This window comes from Elephas maximus, chromosome 5 (genome assembly GCF_024166365.1).
Source record: "Elephas maximus indicus isolate mEleMax1 chromosome 5, mEleMax1 primary haplotype, whole genome shotgun sequence".
Taxonomy (NCBI): domain Eukaryota; kingdom Metazoa; phylum Chordata; class Mammalia; order Proboscidea; family Elephantidae; genus Elephas; species Elephas maximus.
Genome location: NC_064823.1, coordinates 130534132 through 130560296, shown reverse-complemented (window position 1 = coordinate 130560296; position 26165 = coordinate 130534132).

Genomic DNA, 26165 nt, shown 5'->3' with positions numbered 1-26165 from the left:
ATTCTCTTCAGAAACATGCAGCCAGATCCTTCTTCCTAGTCTGTCTTAGTCTGGAAGCTCAGCTGAAACTTGTCTGTCATGCGTAATCCTGCTTGTATTTGAATACTTGTGGCATAGCTTCCAGCAACACACAAGCCCCCACAGTAAGATAAACTGATAGATATGCGGAGGACATAGCTCAAATTTATCTGTTTCAGAATCAAATTCTAATCCTCCACAATCTTACTCTACTCATCAAATACCCTTCCCATTCAGTTTCTCAAATCATTTGGAGACATTCTTGATTTCTCATTTTCCCACACCACATCCAATTTGCCAGAAAAACTTGTTGGTTCCACCATGGAAATATATCTAGAGCCTGAGCACTTCTCATTTTCAAATGCAAACATAACATTTAAACTGATCAATTTCTGGTGCAAAGTAACTTGTATCTTTTGTCTGATATTTTACAGTTGTATCTAATCTGATCTAATGTTTTTCCCTTTATCCGACAACTACAGTAAATTAATGACACTGTAACCAGCAGTTTCTTCTAAAATATAAGTTAAATCATGCCACTCACTTATTCAGATCCTCTAATAGGTTACTATATCATTCGTATTAAAAAACCAAGGTCCCTAGAACATGCAACTAGCCCTTACCTGATTTCCCCTTCCCATTTGTCTGCATCATTTCCCACAAATTCTTTCCTAGCTCATTCATTCCTTTTTAGGAACAATGGCATCATTGCTATTTCATATCTGGAATATTCCTTCTGGAAGATCCTTGGTTTGTTCTTTCACCTCCTTCAGTTCTGTACACAAATGTCACTTTATAAATACTGCCTTCTATAAGTACCATATTTACACAATCAGTCCATATGCATACTGGACAAATAAGCAACATCATGATAAACTGAGAAAAGTTTGAAGTTGTCAAGGATTTCGTTTTGCTTAGATCCACAATCAATGCCCATGGAAAGAGCAGTCAAGAAATCACACAACATATTGCTTTGGGAAAACCCTGCTGCAGAAGGCCTCTTTAAAGTGTTGAAAAGCAAAGGTATCACCTTGAGGATTAAGGTGTGCCTGACCCAAGCCATGGTATTTTCAATAGCCTCATGTGTATGCAAAAGCTGAACAATAAGTTAGGAAGACTGAAAAAGAGTTAATGCCTTTGAATTATGATGTTGGTGAAGAATATTGAATATACCACGGACTGCCAGAAGAACAATCAAATCTGTCTTGGAAGAAGTACAGCCAAAATGCTCCTTACAAGCCAGGACAGTGAGACTTTGTCTCACGTACTTTGGAGATGTTATTAGGAGGGACCAGTCTCTGGAGAAGGATGTCATGCTTGGTAAGATAGAGGGTCAATGTAAAAGAGGAAAACCCTCAATGAGATGAATTGACACAGTAGTTACAACAACGGGCTCAAGCTCAGCAACATTTGTGAGGATAGTACAGGACCAGGCGATGTTCCGTTCTGTTGTACATATGGTTGCTATGAGTTGGAATCGACTTGATAGCACATAACAAAAACAGCAAATCCATGTGTATACCTCTTTCTCTATCCAGTTCATTTTTTAATTTTTCTCCATAGCACTATTTCCCCTTGACTTTTTTCGATATTTTACTTTTTCTTTTTTATCACTTTCACAAGATGTAAGCTTCATGTGGGTAGATATTTTTCTGTGTCCACCTCTGTAACCTTAGTGGCCAGAACAATAAGCATAGTAGTTATCCAATGAGTATTGTTAAATAAATGAGTTAAAGTATTAAAATTAATGATAAAAATATTCTACTGCCTAAAAAAAAAAAATGCTGTTGAGTCAATTCTGGTTCATAGCAACCCTATTGCATAGAGTAGAACTGCCCCATAGGGTTTCCAAGGAGCAGCTGATGGATTTGAACTACTGACCTTTTACTTAGCAACCAAGTTATTAACTACTGTGCCATACATACATTATTATTATCTGTTTTGTCTAGTAAATTCCAACCAAATGAGAAATGTTATACTATCACCCACCTTGCTTACTGTAAAACATTTTATCAATAGGGAGTGGTGAGAGGTTGTTCAATTTGTAAAACGCTCTGTAACTGAAAAGTTTAAACTGCCAATTAGGCTGATCATTGGAGAAGAAAATAAACTGGGCAGGTGTTCACTTTCTTATGTTATTAAGTATCATCTTCAAAGTTAAAGATTAGATACTTTTATAGTTATAGCAATTTAACATTCATAAATTTGAAATTAATATAAAACATGTGGTTTAATTTCAAGCTGATGTCTTCATTTCATACTGTGCAGGCCAGGTTGTTTCCAGTCACATGACATTCTCAGGCTATTTCTGTTGAATATCAAAAAAAAAAAAAAAGTTACCATTTAGGTGATTAGGAATGTTATTTTCCTATATTCTTTTTGCAAATTTTTTTGCTAATAGCTGAATGCATTATATATCCGTGGTTATAACTGTGTGTCAAGTATACAATACTTTAAAAAAGAAAAAAAAAAATTTCTGGTCCTGGGTTACCATGACATTAACTGAATTGTCACAAACCAAGATATCTGACATCTATGAAGAACAATTATGAATAGCAGGTGGCTGCAAAGAAGCAAATTTTGGATAATTAGAAATAAATAACTTTGATACGAATTTCTAATGAAGTTTTTTTTCTGTAATGCATTACAAAGTAATGCTGTGATTTTATATATCTTGCTTTATTATAATACATACAGATGACATTTACAAAGATTATACAGTGATAACAATATTTCTAGTGTACATTTAGAACTGAATTATGAGGCTTTGTAACCATAAAGTCATGAAGTTCAAATTTTCTGAATTGGGCCCTTATGATAAAAGAGGAAACCCTGGTGGCATAATGGTTAAGAGCTACGGTTGCTAACCATGTCGGCAATTCGAATCCACCAGGAACTCCTTGGAAACTGTACAGGGCAATTCTACTTTCTGTCTTATAGGGTCGCTATGAGTTGGAATCGACTTGACAGCAATGTGTTTGTTTTTCTTTTTCTTTTGGATGATAAAAAGTACTGAGAGAAATAACACTTGGACTTTGATTTTGGGACATCCAGGGTCAAATCCTAACTTCATCACTGACTAAATGAGCTACTTTGAACAATTTACTTAACCTCTAGTTTTTAATTTTATTATCCTAAAAATGGGGACAGAAATATCTACTTCACTCAATTATTAAATAATTAAATAAAACAAAGTGTCCAGAGTTCTTAGTACACTGACTAGCATACACTAAGTATTAAAAAAAAAAAAAAAAGTGGTCTTTTATTATAAATTAGGAAAAGATATACTGTTAAGATATTATTCCTTAATTACCTATATATTACTCTCTTTGCTAATTAATCATTTTTTTATAATTTTTTGATCCTGTTTATTCATCAAAATCAAACAAAGTATAAAAGCATGGCCATTTGAGTGTAATCTAGGTAATTATTTAATCATATTTTATTATCTACTTTTTCCTGCATTGCTAGCTATCTCATGATCATTTTTCCATAGCTCTGCCTTTCTTGGTGCTTCATCCTTTGCCCAGAAAGTCCTTCCAATCCCAGTTTATCCATATCCCAGTTGTGCTGTGAGCTTTAAATTGGGCCTCTCTTTCCCCAGGAATCCTCCTCTGATGGTTGAGTCTCACTTCTTTTCCAACTCTTAGGCCTTTGTTGTTAATATTGGAATGCCGACTTTTAGTTGTTCTTTTATTATAGTGGGAAATGCACAAAATTTACAGTTGTAATGTCCACATTCAACCTTACCAATTGTTCACATAGGGCAATCAGGATGAGGGTCTTCTACAAAATGATGACAGTATTGCCTCTCCAAACGCCTGTATGAATCCCTGCCAACTGAAAACTATTAGTAAAAATATATGTTGCATTATTTTTATTACTATAGTTGTTGTTTGAAGTCATCTCCCTTATCTTGCAAGCTTCTTACCAGTGATAACCTTGTCTTGTATTTCTGAATCTTTGTTACCTTTGAGTTTTAATATGTAAATAATAACAAATGTTTAAATTCATAGCCACCAATATGTCTTAATTCAAGTAATGTATATTTTTAACTTTTATAACAAATTTAGTAGTCAAGTAAATCTTTTAGATTTGTGAAAATTAGAGAATACAGAAGTAAAAGAAAATAATAATTTTATCTGATTTCCCTAAGAAGAGATAACTTGGGGATATTTTGATGCATGTATGTTTTTTCTGCACATACATATATTTACGTATGTTTATGCATGCATATATTCATGTGTATATAATTATACATAGACTTTTAAAAATCAGAAATAATAATACATTTAATTAACTGCATGCTAGTTAGTTCAACACACAAGAGTCCCAATTGAAGCTAAGTATGAGTTGAAAGATATTCATTACTAATGAGGTGGTGTATGTTTGTAAAACTCCAATGAATGGCTCAGATGGTATGGGCTCTGAGGTACCATCTCCATATACTAAGGAGAGCACATTATTAATATGTCCTGAAATGGTGGCAAGGCAAAAGACGTTTCCAGTTTGACTTTATGAAATCAGTTAGGGTATTTGCATGCAACCATTGTTTTACATTTTAATAATTTATTATATGCATTTTTTAAATTCTATAACTTGGAGGTGGGGCCAAGATGGCAGATTAGTCAGACGCTTCTGGTGGGCCCTCTTACAATGAATATCCTCCCAGAAAAACAAGTGAATTGACTATATATGACAATCTAGGAGCCCTGAACATCAAAGGCAAAGTTGAAGAATCAGACTGAGTGGCAGGGGGAGGGAAAGACAGTTTGAAAGCAGTGAGGAATTGCCAGACCTGACCTGGCAGGAACCAGTACCCTGTTTCCTCTGGGCTGGAAGTGGGTCCATCACAGAGCCTGAGCCATTCTCTTGGCCTGGGAGAGGGAACAAATTAACACACAGGAAAAAAAATAATCTGCCAGCTTTGCTAAACCAGGAACTCAGGGCAGGTACAACTCCTGTGTCTATGCACAGGCATAAGGGGTATGCAGGCTTTGAAAACCTTTTACTTCTGCATACACCTGTATGGGCTCATTTCAACAGCATAGGCCCTCATTAGCACAGTACAACAGGGTATAAACCTGAAACTTAAATTCACCATATCGGCTATATGGTGGAGTGGCAAGTTTGTGATATTTGACACCTCTCTGCCCATTAAGCAAGGTCTCACCTACCCACATCAGGGGCCAGAGGACTGGTGGCTCCACCCATGCCACCTAGCCACCTGCAATAGGAGTCCAAGAATAAATGGTGCCTCCCAGTCCTTACAGCCAACAACATTGAGTACCCATAGTCTGGCTGCAAAACCCACCCACCTGTATGATCTAGGGAACAGGGATATGCTTTCCTCTCAGACACTCAGGGGCAGTCATCAGCCCCCTGCCTTGCTGAGCTCATGACCCTCTACTGCAGCCAGATACCTGTGCCTACTCTAACCACTCCCACCCATCTAGGACTGTAGTTATGAACCTGCACCACATGCTTGGTGACCTACTACCTGGACATCAGAGCTGAACCCATACAAGATAAGTAAACAGACTCCTGAGCTCACATGCCTAGTAACAATCTAACAGCCTGGTGACAGGATGTTAGAGCTTCAAAGACAGCAATACTCAAACTAGCTCACTCAAGCAGCCTATTTGGGCATATCAAAACAGCAATAGAGGAACTTAAGGTGATTACACAAGAGCACAATGACAAATTTAACAGGATGCAAGAAGCCATAGAGAGGCAGCAAACAGAAATCTGGAAGATTAACAACAAATTTCAGAATTAGACAACTCAATAGAAAGTCATAGTAGCAGAATTGAGGCAATGGAAGTCAGAATTAGTGAGACTGAAGATAAAGCACTTGACTTCAACTTATTTGAGGAAAAATCAGATAAAAGAATTAAAAATAAATGAAGAAAACCTAATAATTATGTGGGACTCTATCAAGAGGAATAACTTATGAGTGATTGCAGTACCAGAACAGGAGGGGATAACAGAAAATACAGAGAGAATTGTTGAAGATTTGTTAGCAGAAAACTTACCTGATATTATGAAAGATGAGAAGATAGCTATCCATGATTCTTATTGAACCCCACACAAGGTAAATTCCAAAAAAAAGTTACCAAGACACAATATAATCAAACTTGCCAAAACCAAAGATAAAGAATTTTAAGAGCTGCTAGGGATAAAAGAAAAGTCATCTACAAAGGGGAGTCAATAAGACTAAGTTCAGACTACTAGCAGAAACCATGCAGGCAAGAAGGCAATGGGATTACACATATAAAACCTCGAAGGAAAAAAAAAAAATTGCTAGCCAAGAATTATATATCCAGTAAATTTCTCTCCAATATGAAGGCAAAATTAGGACATTTCCAGATAAACAGAAGTTTAGGGAATTCATAAAAACCAAACCAAAATCACAAGAAATACTAAACGGACTCCTTCAGTTAGAAAATCAGTAACATCAGATAATGACCCAAGACTAGAACACAAGACAGAGCAACCAGATATAAACTGAGACAAGGAAATAACAAAAATAAATCAAAGCTGAAATGTTGAAAATAGGGAAACAGAGAAATCAATATGTAAAAGATGACAATTCTAAAACAGAAGAGATGGACTATAAATGTAGTCATAGATCTTTCACATGGAAAGGAAGTTAAGGTGATATAAGAAATAAAACATTGGTTTAAACTTAGAAAAAAGGGGTAAATATTAAGGTAACCACAAATGAAACTAACAATCCTACACATCAAAAAAAAAAAAAAAGTAAAGACTTAACAAATACAAAATCAGCAATAATGAAAATACATAAAAATTACACTGCAGAAAATTAACTGAAACAAAGAAACTGTCAATAACAACACAAAAAAGACATCAAAATGACAGCACTAAACTCACATGTATTTATAATTATGCTGAAAGTAAGTGGGATAAATGCACCAATAAAGACACAGAGAGTGGCAGAATGGATAAAAAAAACATGATCTGTCTATATGCTGCCTACAAGAGACATGCCTTAGACTTAAAGACATAAACAAACTAAATTTCAAAGGATGGAAAAAAATGTATCAAGCAAACAACAAAGAGCAGGAGTGGCAATATTAATCTCTGACTAAATTGATTTTAAAGTAAAATCCATCACAAGGGATAAGGAAGGATCCTATATAATGATGCAAGGGTCAATACACCAGGAGGACATAACCAGCAAAAGCAGTGCTCAGAGGTCAACTTATAGCAACAAACACACATGTCCAAAAAGAAGAAAGGGCCAAAATCAAAACATTTACCCTACAACACTAACAAATAGAAAGAGAGCAGCAAAAGAAGCCCTTAGGAACCAGAAGAAAGCAAATAATAAAAGTCAGAGCAGAATTAAATGAAATAGAAAATAGAAAAACAATTGAAAGAATTAACAAGACTAAAAGTTGGTTCTTTGAAAAGATTGACAAAATTGATAAACCACTGGCCAAACTGACAAAAGAAAAACAGAAGAGGAGCCAAATAACCTGAATAAGAAATGAGTTGGGCAATGTCACAGCAGACTCAACTGAAATTAAAAGAACCATAACAGAATACTATGAAAAAAATGTACTCTAACCAATTTAGAAACCTAGAGGAAATGGACAAATTTCTAGAGATACACTACCTGCATAAACTAACACAAACAGAGGTTGAACAATTAAATAAATCTATAACAAAGGAAGGGATTGAAAAGGTAATTTAAAAACTCCCCAAAACAACATCAAAGAAACCCCTGGCCCTGACAGCTTCACTGGAGAATTCTACCAAACTTTCAGAGGAGAGTTAACATCACTGCTACTAAAGGTATTTCAGAGCACAGAAAAGGATGGAACACTCCCAAACTCATTTTATGAAGCCAGCATAACCCTGATACCAAAACCAGGTAAAGATACCACAAAAAAACGAGATATGTAGGGATGGTTCAACATTAGAAAAACAATCAATGTCTTGTATCAAAAAAAACAAAAGACAAGAACTACACGATCTTATCAATTGATGCAGAAAAGGCATTTGACAAAGTTCAGCACACATTGATGATTAAAAACTCTCAGCAAAATAGGAATAAGTCTAATGAGAGACGTAAAAGACCTGTAAAAGGCAACTACGAGACACTACTGCAAGAAACCAAAAGAGACCTACATAAGTGGAAAAACATACCTTGCTCATGGATAGGAAGGCTCAACATTGTGAAAATATCTATTCTGCTCCCCCCCAAAAGGGATCTTTGAAAAAAAAATGATACAGTGTATTCCTGATCCATTAGTCTTCAAGGTAACATCTTTGCTTTTCAACACTTTAAAGAGGTCTTTTGCAGCAAATATGCCCAATGCAATGCATCTTTTGATTTCTTGACTGCCGCTTCCATGGCTGTTGATTGCACATGCAAGTAAAATGAAATCCTTGACAACTTCAATGTTTTCTCCGTTTATCATGACGTTGCTTTTTGGTCCAATTGTGAGGATTTTTGTTTTCTTAATGTTGAGGTTGATTCATACTGAAGGCTACGGTCTTTGATCTTCATCAATAAGTGTTTCAAGTCCTCTTCACTTTCAGCAAGCAAGGTTGTGTTAATGAATCTTCCTCCAATCCTGATGCCCTGTTCTTCTTCATATAGTCTGGCTTCTTGAATTACTTGCTCAGCATACAAACTGAATAGGTATGGCAAACGGATGCAACCCTGACACACACCTTTCCTGACTTTAAACCATGCAGTATCTCCTTGTTGTGTCTGAACAACTGTCTCTTGATCTATGTGCAGGTTCCTCATGATCACAATTAATTGTTCTGGAATTCCCAATCTCCACAATGTTATCCATAATTTGTTATGATCCACACAGTTGAATGTCTTTGCATAGTCAATAAAACACAAGTAAACATCCTTCTGGCATTCTCTGCTTTCAGCCAGGATCCATCTGACATCAGCAATGATATCCCTGGTTCCACGTCCTCTTCTGAACCTGGCCTGAAATTTCTGGCAGTTCCCTGCATATATACTGTTGCAGCCTCTTCTGAATGATCTTCAGCAAAATTTTACTTACATGTGATATTGATATTGTTTGATAATTTCCACTTTTGGTTGGATCACCTTTCTTGGGAATTGGCATAAATATGGATCTCTTCCAGTTCGTTGGCCAGGTAGGTGTCTTCCAAACTTCTTGGAATAGATGAGTGAGCACTTCCAGCTTTGCATCTGTATGCTGAAAAATTTTATTTGCTATTCTGTCAATTCCTGGAGCCTTGTTTTCACCAATGCCTTCAGAGCAGCTTGAACTTCTTCCTTCAGTACCATTGGTTCCTGTTCATATGCTACCTCTTGAAATGGATGAACATCAACCAATTCGTTTTGGTATAATGTCTCTCTATACTCGTTCCATCTTCTTTTGATGCTTCCTGAATCATGTAATATTTTCCCCATAGGATCCTTCAGTATTGCTACTTGAGGCTTGAATTTTTTGTTCAGTTTTTTTTCACCTTGAGAAATCCTGAGCATTCTCTTTCCTTTTGGCTTTCTGTCTCCAGTTCTTTGCACATGTCATTATACTACTTTACTTTGTCTTCTGGAGCCACCCTTTGAAATCTTTTGTTCAACTCTTTTATTTCATCATTTCTTCCTTTCGCTTTAGCTGCTCAATGTTGAAGAGAAGTTTCAGAGTATCTTCTGGCATCCATTTTGGTCTTTCCTTTCTTTTCTGTCTTTTTAATGACATCTTACTTTTTTCATGTATGGTATCCTTGATGTCATTCCACAACTTGTCTGGTCTTTGGTCATTAGTGTTCAGTGCATCATATCTTTTCTTGAGATTGTCTCTACATTCAGGTGGGATATACTCAAGGTTGTACTTTGGCTCTGTGGGCTTGTTCTAATTGTCTTCAGTTTCAACTGGAACTTGCATAAGACCAATTGACCGTCTGTTCTGCCCTCGTACCCTGACCTTTGTCTGATTGATGATATTGAATTTTTTCTATTGTCTCTTTCACAGATGTAGTTGATTTGATTCCTGTGTATCTGAACAGATGAAGTCCACATGTATAGGTACTTTTTATGTTGTCAAAAAAATGTGTTTGCAATGAAGAAGTCATTGGTGTTGTAAAATTCTACCACGGAATCTCCGGCATTGTTTCTATCTCCAAGCCTGTATGTTCCAACTAATGATCCTTCTTTGTTTCCAACTTTCATATTTCAATCACCAGTAATTCTCAATGCATCCTGCTGGTATGTTTGATCAATTTCAGACTGTAGAAGTTGGTAAAAATCTTCAATTTCTTCATCTTTGGCCTTAGTCGCTGGGGCATAAATTTGGATAATAGTGGTGTTAACTGGTCTTCTCTTCCCTGTAGGCATATGGATATAAACCTATCACTGACAATTTTGTACTTAAGGTTAGATAGTGAAAAGTTCTTTTTGAGGATGAATGCAACATCATTCCTCTTGAAGTTATCATTCCCGGCATAGTAGACCATAGGATTGTTGGATTCGAAATAGTTAATACCTGGCCATTTCAGCTTACTAACGCCTAGTATATCAATGTTTATGCATTCCATTTCATTTATGAAGATTTCCAATTTGCCTAGATTCATACTTGGTACATTCCACTTTCCAATTATTAATGGATGTTTGCAACTGTTTCTTCTCATTTTGAGTCATGCTATATCACCAAATGAAAGTCTGAAAGCTTGTCTCCATTCATGTCTTTAAGGTCCACTCCACTTTGCAAAGCGTGCTGTTCCCAAGTTGTCTTTTGAGGGGCTTCCAACCTGAGGGGCTCATCTTCCAGCAGTATATAAAACAATATTCTACTCTTGTTCATAAGATTTTCACTACCTAATTCTTTTCAGAAGTAAACGGCCAGGTTCTTCTTCCTATACCCAATACACCTATAAATGCCAATAAATGACAGTTAAGAGGAGTCAAGACTGCCTGAATCATCTAGCCTTCTGTGATCTTATGAAACAATATTTATGAAAACCAATTAAAAAACATAGGAGAAGAAAAAAAAAATACCCTGCTGATATTTTTGGTTGTAATTGCTATCATTGTTGAATTTTGTTTTATTTTATTTTGCTTTTGCAAAATTATCTCATATATTACTATTGAATTATGGATTTCTCTTTTCACATTTGTTTGGTGCATGATACTGGAGTGATGGTCATGAGTAATAAATATTTCCAATATATTGTATGTTCTTGATCACATTCATTCAATTTAACCCTATCAGAAAAATCAAATCCAGGGTATTTTTCAGCGAGAAACATACTTAGCTTAAAAAAAAAAAAAAAAAAAAAAACTGTTACCTTCAAGTCAATTCTGGCTCACAGCTACCCTATAGGACAGAGTAGAACTGCCCCCATAGGGTTTCCAAGGAGCAGCTGGTGGATTCAAACTGTAGCCCTTTGGTTAGCAGTCTGAGCTCTTAACCTCTGTAACACCAGGGCTCCTATGTAACACCAGGGCTCCTACGTAGCTTAGAGTTACACAAATGTGAGATACTGCTGGAGGATTTGCCAAAATATTTGTGAAATCAATTTAAAAAATAGTTATGACTGTATCTAAGTAATAAGAAAAAATGCTCTTATCTCAAAAATCATAAAAGCTATTATTTTTAAAGGTATCTTATAAGTACAAAATAATTTAGGATATTAATCATTTTTCTCTTGTGGACTTTTCTTCTTTGGAGTATATGCCCTTCTCCTTTGGAGAAAAGTTACTGGAAGAATTGTCACTTATTTACCCAACAAATCTTTTAAGTGCAAGTGTGAGCAAAACGATAGAGCCGACTGATTAGCAAGAACAAAACATTATTCACTTTAAGCAACACCAAATGACTCTGGTTCTGTTGGTACCACCTTGGGTGGACCACTGCACAATGTTCCTAAAAGAGTCTCAATGCCAACTAATTCCAAGCCAATGCTAATCTCTGACAACTTTCACTACCTTTAGATATTGAACTAGTTTTAAAAAATCTATTCTGTTAAAAATAGTACCCAATATTCCCCTGGTTCACTCTCATTTTTTTTTTCTCTTTGATCCATTAACTAGCTCCACTGCAAATTAGTTACAAATAATACTCTTCTGTCCACTCTCTCCTTTTCTTATTTATACACTGATTTCCACAAAACCCACAGCTACCTTTGTGACCCCTTCTACTACACAAGCTGATGTTCTGTACCCATCACATGCTGATGGCAGGAATGGGGCCATCAAGAACAGGAATATGAATTTTTTCTTGTGACAGTTACCATTCCAAATTATTAGTTGTTTTTCCTTCCATAAAGGCACTGCTGAGTTAAGATCATCTGACCATAATACTTTCTCCCTTTTTTTTGTTGTAATTATTCCCAGTTATTCACTAAAGATTTAGTCCCTGACTTCATAATTATCCTTATTCCCACCATTATCCTAGGTGATAACAGTATCTTTGGGGATTAATAATTAAAAATGCATGTTTTGTAGTTGCTTCTCCTCATGAACTCCAATGACTTTAAGCTTCATGCCACACATCTTCACATTCATCATGGCTACCATCTCAGGCTGTCATAATCCAGAAGTGTCCTATGATCAAAATCTTATACTACAAAATTCCATTTTCTGATCTACTTTTCTAGCTCCCAGTATCTCCCTTTAAATAAATATGTCTACATTTTTAACCTCATAGAGACTTTCAGTTCCTGGACCAACCTGTTTTGTATCGATCCGTTAGCTATATTCTAGCTTCCATTTCTTCCTAATTCAGCAAGGAATCCATAGCATATAAATTGTTGTTGTTGTTTTTATTGTTGTTTTTTTTTTAATTTTGTCATTTAAGTCCAATTAAGTTAGTGAAGAAAAAAAATACAAAACAAAATGATGATTTATCAATTCTATTTAGTACCATTTGTAATATTTACATGCTATAAATTTCCCAGTATGCAGTTTTTAGAAATGCATTTAATATTTTAAATAAATATCCAAAAATATTAAGTGACTCTAGCCCAAGACCCAAAACTCGTAGATAATCATATTTTATGAAGTTTTCTGAAATTTAAAGGGGTGGTTGAAAGTATGTAGATCTGTGCCCAGATCATATTAGGAGGTCTGAGGGAAGAAGATCAGTATAATTTTGAAATGAAAAGGGAGGAAGAATGTTTAAGACAGAAATATGTGAGGGCAAGCTGAGAAATTTCGTGTCTGAAGATTCCTACTTTCTGAGTCAAACGAGAAGCTGACCCAGGGTAAAAACCAGAAAGGTATGTATATTTGGAACAGATTAGGTAGGAAAGGGAAGTAAGAGTCAAATGGTACTTTTCAATTTGTTCTATGAAGCCAACCTAACAAAAAGTAAATATAGGATATAACACACTTACTAGGTGTTGTTCATGCTACATTTTTTTTTTTTTTTTTTGGTAACTATCAATTTCCTTCCCCTTCTGTGTTTTATGTGCCTTTCTCACTTTTTACCAGTGTTGGAATTCGTAGGTTGCTAAGCAGTATATTTCCCAGTAAACAGAGACTCATGGAGAGGGTTTTTTAGTTTTTAATCTGAAGTGATTTAAAAATAATGCCCTGTAATATTATTTCATATTTTAATGTACAGACATTATAGTTTAACATCCAATTTTAAAATATAAATGTCTGTTGAATTGATTTTGATTTATTCTTCCACATAAAAATATCTGCTCAAGGAAAATAGCTCTTACTTCCTAAAAATAAATATGTTTATTTTTCTTAATAAGCATTATTTTTCTCCAGATCCAAGTATTTCCTTCCAATTGCATTAACTTAGATAAATAGATGGTTAACTCCTATAACCATACTAATTTTCAAAGACATCCTCTATTTTTAAATGTTCATATTTTTCTGCCTCCTTTAGGGTAGTGCCAGATTTATTTTCCTATGTAGAGGTGAATATAACTTTTAGAATGAGCATGTTTAAAATTGTATTAGAACTACACAGATAAGAACTGACATTTGTATACATGTTAAGCTTTCATGTTCTGAAATGAATATGTAAAAATGTAAAATGACTGTGTGCCTAGAATTTCAATTACATATAAAAGCAGTAGGCTGATGTCTGTTCTGGTACACCACGAATGATGAAGGGACAATTGCTATATGCATATTGAGAGAATTGATTGGAAATGTCCCAGCTCGGTCACTAGTTGTTTTGTGCCTCGAATAATCATCCAGAACCTCCATTTTTCACATGTGTTATGGAGAAATCAGATTCTCTACTTTTCCTAACCCAAGGGATTATAATAAGACTCAAGTACAAAAACCAATTATCTGACACCAATTTTTACATTACATGCCCATAGCACTGTACAGATGTAAACCTTATCATTTTTTATTTTTTGAAGTTTTTTTTCCTTTTATCATGTAGTTATTATGTCATATTTCTGCACTAGTATCAAGCATCCTTTAATAGTTATATTTAATTTATTAAGATAATAGTTGGTCTAATAATAATAATTGCAACTGCTATTTATGTAGTATTTACTGCGTGTCAAACTCTGGGCTAAATGTTTTGCATGCAAGAATCTCATTTAAATTTCAAACAACCTAATGAGTTACATATTATTATTTAGTTTCAAGAAAGAAACTTGGCCTCAGAGAGGTTAAAATGACAGCTGCATTACTGCAGAGGCAGGTTTCAAAATTAGTTCTATTTGATATCAAAGTCTGGCACGTGTGTATAAAAATTTAGTGAAAGGCAGTGTACGGAGTGGTCAATCGCTGAGTTTCTAAAGTGGAACAAAGTGGACCTGAGTCTTCTTCCTAACACTAAATGACTAGGTTTGTGATTTTAGGGAAGTCCCTTTGCCTGTGTGTATTTGAGTGTGTGCGTGTGTCTTCACTGACGAATAAGGGTAGAATGGTATCTACTTCACGGCGTTCCTATTAGGTTTACATGAAATAATGTACACAAGTAAAACACTTAGCATAGTACCTGTCACATAATATGTATTCGATTAAAATTAGTTTTTATTATTTAATTTCCTTAATTTCAGTGTCTCTCGTCAGAAAAATAGGAGCAAAAATAGCACATACCTTAGAAGAATGTTGAGTGGATTAAGGAGAATATCATAAAAAACATGCCGAGCAGGTACATGCTCAGTATGGTAGTTATTGTCACCATCACCATCATGATAAAGTATGTGTGTGTTTTTTTTTTTTTTTTTGAGCTGTTTGCTAAATTTCAGCACAGAGAAATCCTGTTACTTTGTATTATTATTTATTCTCACCACCTGTGGAATATAGAGAAATCCATCCATATCTTCTCAAATATGATATGTCTAGTCTAGTTTTGGAAGTACTGGTGGCGTACTGGTTAAGCGCTATCACTGCTAACCAAAAGGTCTCCAGTTCGAATCCACCAGGCGCTACTTGAAAACTCTGTGGGGCAGTTCTACTCTACCCTATAGGCTCCTGTGAGTAGGAGTTGACTTGACGGCAATGGGTTTGGGTTTTGTCCAGTTCTGTTGACTGTCTACAATAAAGTGCAATGGTAAATGTTTGCTTAATTTCCAGATGGTTGTGGCCATTCATCATTTCTCAAACTCAACTAAGGAAGATTTCATGCTGCTGATGAATTATCCCAAAATTTCATGAGAGCTCACTTATATCTTGATAGTATAGAGAATTTTTTTGTTTTCCTTTCTGAGCTCAAAAAAGATGAAAATGTCAACATTTGAAAGCAGGGATTATACACTGTGTTTCTTTGTGCAATACTCCACATTAAGTGAACATCTTTAAAATAGAAATTTAGAACAATCTTTGATGAACGGTAATGGATATATCTGGAAAGGACAATAGTGTGAAAGAGACGGAGACCAAAATGTGCAAGACACCTTTGTAATGTAGAGCAGTGCATAGTTTATTTGTGCAGTAGTACTATTCTTTATGTTAATATTTGAAATGTTTTAAAATAAGGTTGAAATCAAATTAGGAAAGGTCCGGAATGCCATGCCAAGAAATATAAATTTTATCCATCGGCAGCTGAATGAAATGGAACACACCATCTTGGTTGCTGATTTGTAATTAAATGGCTAAGACATACACAAGAATAAAAATGAGAGGGAGCAGGGAGTGGGTGTAGGCAAAGATAGAACAGCGAAAAGTAATCTTGTTAAAACTAGAGAGTAACTCGATACAAAGTTAATTACATTTTGTATAAGTAATATAAACTAAGAAAAAGTTAAACTTCTCTTTAGTCTCCCAATGTCATCAGCCAACTTTTGTTTTTATGACATGTTTGAAAAGATGAAAAAAAAAAATCTTCCTTCTGGTTAGAGGTGTGCAGGTGTGTGTGTGTAACATATTACATACACACATACATATACCCACTTGCGTATGTGAGTGTGTAATATCAACACAGTTTTTTTCTTTTTTAACCTTTGGGATAGTTTTTTCCTCAAACTAATGTATTAATATTCAGTAATGGATATTTATTAAGTGTCTGCCGTTTTCAAAGTATTGTTCTAGTCATTTGGCAGGCATCAGTAAACAAAACAGAAAAATGACACCTGCTTTCAGTCTCACATGGGAAAGAAAAACAATAACCATAAAATGAATAATATTAAATAAATAAATATTGCATGTTATGAAGTGATTAATATTCTATAACTTTCTAGACTTAAACATGGTCTTAATACCATGGAGATACCACTATATTTGATTTCTTACCTTTGAACAAGTTGCAGCTGCCATTCGTTAAATTCTGGCAAAGTGCGGCACCACATTCTCTTTGATAGCTACAAATTCAATTAAAATTCAAGCCTCTTTTCATTTTTCAATTTTCTATGTATTAAAATGTACAAACTGTAGTCATGAATGTGCTTTCAGCAAGCATTGGTAACATGTTTCAGGTATGTGAAAACACAGAGATACATAAAATAATCTCTTCGGGCTGTGTGGAAGCCTGTATCCTTGAAGGTTTAGGTCCATATAGACTCTCAAATGTTTCCTATGAACACTATACTCACTTTTATCTCATTTTAGTGTAAATTATTTATTTAGATGTCTAACTTCTTCTAAGCCTGAGAATTTCTCAGGGACAGAAACCGTATGATTCTTCATTAAGTAGGTTAACTGCCAGCACTGTGACAGAGAGTGGCCAGATTAATTCCCTATGAGAATAACCCTGTAACTGTTATTTGATTTTAACACTGTTGAGTCTTTTCTTTGTCTTTCATTCACTAACAATTTAACATTGGTTGGCATTCTCTTCTACCTACAGCTTTTTTTTTTCCCCCCTTCTCCTTTTTTGGATTTCTCTTTGAGATCTTCCTCACATTCTGCACAATGGTATTCACTTTCCCTAACGAACAGGCTCATAGAGAGGTCCCAATCCTTCCCATTTTATTCTCTAGCATGATGCTTGCCTTTGCAACAGTGATAGTTGAGGTTTGCCTCAGGTGCAAAGACAATAGTTTTCTTATACAGTAAGATAACGAAATCCTATGGCCTGAAGCCTGTTGTAGCTAAGAGAGTCTTTGCAGGGCTGGTCTTGAGGCTTCTCCTGGGAATGCTGTCACTGAAGCTACCTAGCTGATTCCCACACCCAGCTCTCGTGCATGTTGTTAACTGCTGATGCTTCACTGAGTATTAGGGTTTGTACTGGTTTGTGTCTCTATTTTACTAAGGTTTGATGTCTGTTTAGGATAATAAAATTGTAGATTCCAATTTTAGATTAATACTGTTCACCCTTGCTGCCTGCCATTTTTCTTTGCCTGCCTCTTTTTAAAGCTGTATCTAAGATGCTCTTTTATGGTTTTTAAGATTGAATTTCCTAGTCAAGTCAGTGAAAGCAAATTAGTTTTAAGAGTTATCTAATCATGTACTTGAATAATCCGGTGGCAGAAGAAAATTCTTTGAGACACTTTTGCACATATGAACAGGCCTGCCTGGTAAGGTTACTGATAAATAAGTTGGAGCAAATCTCAAGAACCCAGGCTTTAGAATATTAATCTGACTCTAGGACAGATTAGAAAAGTGGAGATTAGTTCCTGTCCTTTTTCGGTGGAAAGTCCAAGCTGATAACTAAAGCTATGTGAGCATGTTGTTCAGTCATGACAAGTTACATGCTAGGTAGGTAGTCACTAACAGTTGTCATGATAAGGTGTTAAAGATTGACATTTGACACACAATTCTACTGCATAATAATAATTTGATTTTGGGCAAGCAATTCAGTGTCTCTGATCCTCAGTTTTTCATATCTATATAATGGGAAGAATAAAATGCTAATGTGATTTATAAGTTATTTTTATGCAGGTGCTTATGGGGACTTGTAACTATTTGAATACAAAGGAAGTTCTGCTTAGGATCTAAAAATCTAGAGATGAGAGGAGACAAATAATACTAAAAGCAGATATTCATTTAACAGAAAAATAGTAACTCTTTACATTTCTATAGTACTTCACAGCTTATGAAGTAAATTTACAAAGATTTTAAATCTGTTCGGTAAAAAAAGACATTTTTTATTATTTCAACCTAAGTCGATTATAAAGAATTTGAAATTTTAATATATCCAATATGGTTTTTGGGAGCCCTGGTGGTGTAGAGGTTAAGAGCTCAGCTGCTAACCAAAATGTCAGCAATTCAAATCTACCAGCTGCTCCTTGGAAACCCTATGGGGCAGTTCTACTCTGTCCTATAGGGACGCTGTGAATCGGAACCTACATGATGGCACCCAACAAAAACAACAACAATATGGCTTTTTGGTTTGCAGAGACATGAATCACAACCTAAAAAGACTTGGGTTCAAAGAAGTTTTATTGACTTAGTAATAACAGATTCTGCCGTTAGGGAGAGTTTCAGGAATGATTGAATTCATGGCTAATCAGAGAGTGACTTTACTGTCTTTTGCAGAAATATCACCACTTCTGATATTTTGCTTCATTCATCAGCACTAAGTGGTGTCTCCAAGCAGCTCTAAACACATCTCCTGTGGTAGGCTCACTTTTTCAGTAACTCCTACAACAGTCTTGGGAGTTATTCTGATTGGACAGGCTTGCATTATAGGCCCCATCCTCAACCTATTGCTGCATACCAAGGAATATGATTTGCTGTCAGTCAAATGCTCCATTTCTGGAACAGAGTACTGGGAAGTGGGACCCTCTGACTCAGACCGTATAAACAAAGAGTTGTAGAGAAATGAATAATCAAAACAAAATTGAGGCTGATGTTCAAGGTGGAAAAAAATGCTGATAATGTCAATTGAAATGTCTACCTCTATAGATGCATCATTAAAAATATATGGTGTAGGCAACACTGAAAGGCAGGTACTTGACTCCACAAAAGAAATAAGCCAAAAAATGATATTTTCTTTTACAAATTAAATGAAAACTGCAAAAAAGAAATGATAAAATATATGTACAAGTATGAAGTGATCAGAAAGATGAAAGAAAAAAAAAGTGTTGCCATGATTATGGAGTAACTAAAGTGTCATGTTAGACAAACCCTGAAAAGCTTCTTGGAAGGAAGCCTACTTGGTGAATTAAACAGGTCTTCTATGGATTATTCATTTGATATGTACAATTTAACTGAGAGTGTGACCAAATGAATTCCACAGGTATTATATACAGGGCACGCATATCCAGGGAGACTACTTTTCTATTCAACATTTTTTTTTTTTTTTGGATGGTTCATTTCACCAGACTACATGCATTAACAGATTTCAAAAAAAAAAAAAAAAAACGACTCATGGCAACCCTATATAACAGGGCTTCCAAGGCTGTAACCTCTATGGAAGCAGAGTGCCTCATCTTTCCCCAGTGGAGCGGCTGGTGGGTGCAAACCACTAACCTTTATGTTAGCAGCAGAGGTCTTAAACACTGCTCCAACAGGGGTCCTTGTTAATAGGTTTAAACACTATTCAAGAGCAATAGAGATATGCTTATCTCAGACACATGAGCAAAGCTAGTGATGTTTCCCACTGAGAAGATATCAGCTCTATAACTCTGCTGAAGTTACAGCCTATAAATGTAGAACTAACTCACTCCTCAATGATTACTTTCCTTTCAGATCATCTGAAGGAAAATAATCTCATGTATTTACGGTCAAACCTTGGTGGTGCAGTGGTTAAAGTGACTGATGGCTAACTGTAAGGTTGGCAGTTCAAAACCACCAGTGGCTCCTTGGAGAAAGATGTGACGGTCTGCTTCCACTGAGATTTACAGCCTTGAAAACCCTGTGGGGTCATTATGAGTTGGTTTCCATTAGATACTGCCACCATGTGTCTGTCAGTTTTTCATACTGTGGGGGCTTGGGTGTTGCTGTGATGCTGGAAGCTATGCCACCGGTATTCAGATACCAGCAGGGTTACCCAGGGAAGACAGGATTCAGCTGAGGTTCCGAACTAAGACAGACTAGGAAGAAGGACCCGACAATCTACTTCTGAAAAGTATTAGCCAGTGAAAACCTTATGAATAGCAGCAGAACACTGTCTGATACACTGCTGGAAGATGAGCCCCCCAGGTTGGAAGGTACTCAAAAGATGACTGGGGAAGAGCTGCCTCCTCAAAGTAGAGTCAACCTTAATGACGTGGATGGAGTAAAGCTTTCGGGACCTTCATTTCCTGATGTGGCACAACTCAAAATGAGAAGAAACAGCTGCAGACATCCATTAATAATCAGAACTTGGGATATATGAAGTATGAATTTAGGAAAATTGAAAATAGTCAAAAAAGAAATGGAATGCATAAACATCAATATCCTAGGCATTAGTGAGCTGAAATGGACTGGTATTGGCCATTTTGAATCAGACAATCATATAGTCTACTATGCTGGGAATGACAACTTGAAGAGGAATGGTGTTGCATTCATCATCAAAAAGAGTGTTTCAAGATCTATCCTGAAGTACAATGCTGTCAGTGATAGGATAATATCCATACGACTACAAGGAAGACCTGTTAATACGACTATTATTCAAATTTATGCACCAACCACTAGGGCCAAAGATGAAGAAAGAGAAGATTTTTATCAGATGCTGCAGTCTGATATTGATCGAACATGCAAACAAGATGCATTGATAATTACTGGTGATTTTAATGCAAAAGTTGGAAACAAAGAAGAAGGATCAGTAGTTGGAAAATATGGCCTTGGTGATAGAAACAATGCCAGAATTTGAGTGACAGAATTTTGCAAGACCAACAAATTTTTCATTGCAAATATTTTCTTTCACCAACATAAATGGAGACTACACACATGGACCTCACCAGATGGAACACACAGAAATCAAATAGACTACATCTGTGGAAAGAGATGATGGAAAAGCTCAATATCATCAGTCAGAACAAGGCCAGGGGCCACCTGTGGAACAGACCATCAATTACTCATATGCAAGTTCAAGCTGAAACTGAAGAAAATCAGAGCAAATCCACCAGAGCCAAAATATGACCTTGAGTATATCCCACCTGAATGTAGAGACCATCTGAAGAATAGATTTCATGCATTGAACACTACTGACTGAAGACCAGAGGAGTTGTGGAATGACATCAAAGACATCACACGTCATACGTGAAGAAAGCAAGAGGTCATTGATAAGACAGGAAAGAAAGAAAAGACCCAGATAGATGTCAGAAGAGACTCTGAAACTTGCTCTCCAACATCGAGCAGCTAAAACAAAAGGAAGAATTGATGAAGTAAAAGAAAAGAACAGAAGATTTCAAAGGGTGTCTCGAGAAGAGAAAACAAAGTATTATAATGACATGTGCAAAGAGCTGGAGATGGAAAACCAAAAGGGAAGAACACACTCGGCGTTTCTCAGCTGAAAGAACTGAAGAAAAAATTCAAGCCTTGAGTTACAATAGTTTAGGATTCCATGGGGAAAATATTAAACAATGCGGGAAGCATCAAAAGAAGATGGAAGGAATACACAGTCATTATACCAAAAAGAATTAGTCGATGTTCAACCATTTCAAGAGGTGGCATATGATCAGGAACCGATGGTACTCAAGGAAAAACTCCAAGCTGCTCTGAAGGCATTGGCGAAAAACAAGGCTCCAGGAACTGATGGAATATCAGTTGAGATGTTTCAACAAACTGAAGCAGCGCTGAAGGTGCTCACTCATCTATGCCAAGAAATATGGAAGACAGCTTCCTGGCCAACTGACTGGAAGAGATCTATATTTATGCCTATTCCCAAGAAAGGTGATCCAACAGAATGTGGAAATTATAGAACAATACATTAATATCACACGCAAGCAAAATTTTGCTGAAGATCATTCAAAAACGGCTGCAGCAGTATATCAACAGGAACTGCCAGAAATTCAGGCCAGTTTCAGAAGAGGATGTGGAACCAGAGATATCATTGCTGATGTCAGATGGATCCTGGCTGAAAGCAGAGAATAGCAGAACGATGTTTACTTGTATTTTATTGACTATGCAAAGGCATTCGACTTTGTGGACCATAACAAACTATGGAGAACATTGAGAAGAATGGGAATTCCGGAACACTTAATTGTGCTCATGAGGTACCTTTACATAGATCAAGAGGCAGTGGTTTGGACAGAACAAGGGGATACTGATTGGTTTAAAGTCAGGAAAGATGTGTGTCAGGGTTGTATCCTTTCACCATACCTATTCAATCTGTATGTTGAGCAAATAATCCGAGAAGCTGGACTATATGAAGAACGGGGCATCAGGATTGGAGGAAGACTCATTAACAACCTGCATTGTGCAGATACACAACCTTCCTTGCTGAAAGTGAAGAGGACTTGAAGCACTTACTAATGAAGACCAAAGACCACAGCTTTCAGTATGGATTGAACCTCAACATAAAGAAAACAAAAATCCTCACAACTGGACCATTGAGCAACATCATGATAAACGGAGGAAAGATTGAAGTTGTCAAGGATTTCATTTTACTTGAATCCACAATCAACAGCCGTGGAAGCAGCAGTCAAGAAATCAAAAGATTGGGCAAATCTGCTGCAAAGGACCTCTTTAAAGTGTTGAAGAGCAAAGATGTCACCTTGAAGACTAAAGTGCGCCTGGCCCAAACCATGGTATTTTCAATCACATTATATGCGCATGAAAGCTGGACAATGAATGAGGAAGAGTGAAGAAGAATTGACGCCTTTGAGTTGTGGTGTTGGAAGGAGAAGAATATTGAATATAACATGGACTGCCAAAAGAACGAACAAGTCTGTTTTAGAAGTACAACCAGAATGCTCCTTAGAATCAACAAAGGCAAGGCTGTGTCTTACATACTTTGGACATGTTGTCAGGAGGGATCAGTCCCTGGAGAAGGACATCATGCTTGGCAGAGTACAGGGTCAGTGGGAATGGGGAAGACCCTCAACAAGGTGGATTGACACAGTGGCTGCAACAGTGAGCTCAAGCATAACAACGATTGTAAGGATGGCTCAGGACCGGACTGGGCAGCGTTTTGTTTTGTTGTGCATATGGTAGCTATGAGTTGGAACCAATGTGACGGCACCTAACAACAACATTAGATACTCAATGATTATTTATTGATTTATGTATTGATTTTTATACTGGGTATCTTTATTTGGAATTTGCTGGTGGGAAAAGATCGAGTTGAATTCATTATATAGGCAACATGGCCTTCATAAACAGCTGACATGCTATTTGCTGGCATTTGCAAATGCAGATAAAAGAGAAGAAAGAGAGAGCATGAAAGAGGGAGAAAGGGAGGGAGGAAGAAGTACTGATAATATAATTCAGCTTTGTTCATGGATCATCTATGTAACCATCCAAAGTTAAGATCGGTATATCTATAATGTATTTCATACATATTTACTTTTATTTTGACAATATGTTTATGTTAATAATTAAAAATGAAAACTATAGCTAGTTGGTTTACTTGAAGAGCTGAATCATATTGACAACAACTCATCCAAACTAGTGGGTAAAAAATGGCTAGGCGTAAAGGTGCATCTAAGGTGACTTTGTGGATGCCAATTTGGTGACCGTATAACCTGGGGAAAAGTCTTGTGATGCACCGCAAATGCTATATTGGAATACACAACAAAGATAAGTGACATAGCAGGGTCCTGCAACAAGTAGTAATATAACAGTAAGAAAATTTTTTTTTTTAATTAAAATTCGTCTAAAGAACTTTATAGAGCTATTTTATAAACATGACCATAAATCCTAGAGGTATTGTTAACCTCATTTGAAACTAGGTCTGTTTCTTAAATTGCAGAAATATGAAAGCATTATAAAATATAGGCCAAATTGTTTGAATGCATATTCCATCACTTTTATTCGTGCTAGGTCAAAATTTTTTCCTCCACCCATAGAGTCATTTGCATATGATGAATTTATTTTAATTCTTGATAGGATAAAGTGCCACATGCCAGTGTAGGATATGTGAAAGCCATAGGCAAAAAGGAGCTTGGGTATGGAATATAGAGGTGTAAGAAGACAAATTTAGAAGTATTTATTTTTCTATCTAATTAAAGGATGAGTCTTAGGTGCTACCAGTGAGATTAATGATGTGTCACTGAGAAATTGCAACCGTATTTATATTTACAGGATAATAAGTGAGAAAAAATTTTAAAAGGAAAAGATTGTATGTGTGAAAAGGTGGAGAGAGAAAAAAAGGAGGAAATGGGAAAAGATATAAGAAATCTGAAAAACTGAGAGTGAGATTCATAGGTTGCTGGAGTGCCACTGAGGGTTCTATCAGGTATCTCCCAAAGGCTCCAGTTTCTTGGGTTTCCTAATGTGTTCTACATCAGTATTTTCAAACTTAGCTCATTATTGAAACATGAAATCAACTTATTCAAGAGAGAGAAGAGTGAGGTCATTAAAAGCCTGGCTGTTGGAGTCACACCAACTGGATATGAGGTTGGGCTCTGCTACTTCATAGCAGTGACCTTGGACAAAGCACACAATCTCTCTGTGCCTCAGTTTCCTCATTTGTAAAACAGAACTATTAATAAGACCTCTTTCATGGGTTTCTTATGATAATTACATGTGTTATAGTATCCCATGCATCTAAAATATTGCTGGCACCTAGTAAGTTCTATCATTTGCTATTACAGTTACCAACTTAGTGCATTATTACTGGAAGAACATTTTAATAAGATTTATTTTAGAACAATTTTACACTTATGGAAAAATTGAGAAGACAGAAAAGAGAGTTCTCATATTTTCCGACACAGTTTGTCTTAAGAACATTTTACATCTTGCAAATGCCTGGTACATTTGTTACAATTAATGAACCAATATTGATTCATTATTAAACAAAGTCCATACTTTATTCAGATTTACCCAAAGTTTTTTGTAGTTGTTGTTCCAGGATCCCATACCACATTACATTTAATTATCATGTCTCCTTAGGTTCCTCTTGGCTGAGATAGTTTCTCAGACTCTCTTTATTTTTGATGACCTTGGCATTTTTGTAGAATGTTGATTACGTATTATGTAGTAAGTCCCTCAAATGAATTTGTAGCATGTTTTTCTTGTGACTATATTAGCATTGTGGGTCTTTGGAAGGAAGACTACAGAAAGAAAGTGCCATTTCATTGTATACTACCCATGGTACGTTCTATCAATATGACATCGCCATGAATGGAAACTTTGATCGCCCGGCCTCAGGTCATGTTTTTCAGGTTTCTCTACTGGAAAATTATTCTTCCCCTGCCACACTGTGGACTTTGGAAGGAAGTCACTATGTGCAATGCACACATAAGAACTGGGTAGTTACACTCCACCTTGTTCAGGGTGGAATATCTACAAAAATTATTTGGCATTCTTCATGAGATATTTGTCTGTTTATCTGTCTATTCAATATTTATAATGATATGGAATCATGGATTTTTTTCACATTTTGGGCTATAATCCAATACTAATTTATTTATTTTATTGTTCCAGGTGTTCTAGCTTTGGTTATTGGAGGCTCTTTCATCTGGCTTCTGTGTACCTTTGACACACCATCATCATTGTGTATGTGTGAGTATATGTGTATGTTTGTTGTTGTTAGGATCTGTCTAGTCGATTCTCAATTCATAGTTCCCCCCCATGTTACAGAATAGAACTGCCCCTATGATTTTCTAGACTGTAATCTTTTTTTTTTAATTTTATTATACTTCACGTGAAAGCTTACACAGCAAATTACTTTCCCATCGGACAATTTATACACAATTTGTTCTGTGACATTGGTTGTTATCCCCACAGTAAG